The 1977-nt window shown below is 48.5% G+C and overlaps 1 pseudogene; it reads left to right on the top strand.

The window, feature by feature from the left end:
- Positions 1-347: 347 nt before the first annotated feature.
- LOC147450690 (uncharacterized) lies at positions 348-1358 on the top strand (annotated as a pseudogene).
- Positions 1359-1977: the final 619 nt, after the last annotated feature.

Here is a 1977-nt window from a genome sequence, read left to right as displayed (position 1 = left end):
CAACTCTCTAGCATAATATAAGGAGGTGCACTCTCATCAAAGAGGCAGACTCAGTTTGGTTCCGTCCTCCCGTGCACTTTACATTGGTGGAGGAGGCGGGCAACATTTCTTGATTGTTATTTCTTTCACTTCTTGCTGCACACTGCACGGGCGATGGCGTTCACCTTAGAGCCGGACTAGCCTAACTAGCTTAGGCTTGCCTTTGTAATCATGTAACTACTGTCAAGCCATACTTTCTAGGTGTTGCTTATCGTTTCCTCTGCATCCCCCCCCCCCCCCCCCCCCCCCCCCCCCCCCCTTCTTGCTCTACTGGTTGGCGACCTCTAAACACAAGTGCTACTGTTGCATTTAACAACTTGATGCACGCTCCCTCTGTAACCAGCGCCAGGCCGACACAACTCCTCGGTCAGTCAGCTTCGTCACTGAAAGCTCTCATCTTCCATAGCAAGCTCTAGGTGGAGCTCAAGACAACGTGCTTGACACTGGATAGAGAGCAAAAGCCATCGCGTGCACCTAACCCTAGCTTTCTCCCATGCTGTCGCTCATCATCTGACTGCAGGCTTTGGCTACTCGACGTACGTGTGTTCCAGCAGAAGTAGGCAAGCCTGTTGCCAAAGCTGGTGTTCTTCTCTGAGCCGAAGCCAAGCCAGCAAGTTCTTGGCTGGAAGCAGATGTGCACGAACCCTCTCATAGCTACTGTCCACAACACGCGGAGCCCTATTCGATCAGGCCGCACGGGATCAGCTTATTCATCAAGTCCTTTTACACGTATCCTTTTACGTTTGCAAATCGGCTGCAGTTCCCTGTGTATCCATCTATCCTCTCCTGCCTCTAAGCTCCCCTCGCCATGGCCAACCAATGAGCAGTGCCTTCCAAGTGAGTGACCACTCAAAACTAGGTGGGGCTTTCTCGTCAAAGACGTTGAAGCCTTCCAGTGTAGGTGTCTTTAACTCTACTTACAAGGTCCACAAGCCTCACTTGGAGACCCACCTTGCATCTTCCTCAGGAGCTGCAAATGCTATCCATCATGGGTCACTCTCGTTTGGCTCTTTCAGCAGAGTGGTCTTCTTCAATGGTTCTCACCAGAGTCTCCAGTATGATTTGGAGGAGCTTGAGGTGGCCACCAATTTCTTCTCGGTCAAGAACTTACTAGGCAAAAGAGCAGGGCACTCTGTCGTGTATAAAAGGGTGTTAAGAGATGGCTCTTCAGTGGCAATCAAGGCTCTTCACAAGGCAAGTTATAAGACAGGAATGTCGCAGTTCAAGGTGTCGAGACCAGTCCAATGGAAAACACAAAAGTCCTCATTCCAGTATTCTATGGGTGGAAGATTTCTGGTTAGCAAATTGAGTTGCTGTAGCATCACTATAAAGGTGCTTCTTGTCGACGAGAGAAGTCAAGAGATGCAGACTCACAACAATTTTTCTCCCTTCTCACTTTTAGTTAATTGGTTTTTATTGCAAAGTTCTAGTTTTCTTCTTCAATTTCTCACTCTTTCTAGCGAGTTTTTTTTCCCATTCAATTAAGCATCAAGTCAAGCCCACCAAACCCCTTATAGAGATGGATGTATGTCCCAAAAATACCGCCTCCACGCCTCAGTCCTTCCTCGTCTTGTCCATTTAAGTGGGATAGCCACCTAATGTTTGCACAAGCGAGATGTATGAGTTCCATGCGTTGACGATGTCGGCATGATGATGATTCTAGTCCCAAAGTTCAGTCCCTAGCCCTTAAGCAGTTGTATGATCATTCCCCCCGGATGAAGCGTTGGAGTTCATCCGTTCCTGTCGAGTCCATTCTCAGCTCAGATTGTAAAAAAGATGTCCATCTTTTTTCTCCCAAAGGGGGGAGGTGTGGTGTGTGGTCGTGCAAGTAGAGTCCGGCCACCTAGTGTGGTCGGACACGTTATGGTTGTAACCAACTCTCTAGCATAATATAAGGAGGTGCACTCTCATCAAAGAGGCAAACTCAATTTGGTTCCG

Source organism: Adiantum capillus-veneris, chromosome 9 (genome assembly GCF_014529385.1).
Source record: "Adiantum capillus-veneris isolate H3 chromosome 9, ASM1452938v2, whole genome shotgun sequence".
NCBI classification, from domain to species: Eukaryota; Viridiplantae; Streptophyta; class Polypodiopsida; order Polypodiales; family Pteridaceae; genus Adiantum; species Adiantum capillus-veneris.
Note: the sequence above shows the minus strand (reverse complement) of the source record. Positions and strands in the feature narration are given on the sequence as shown.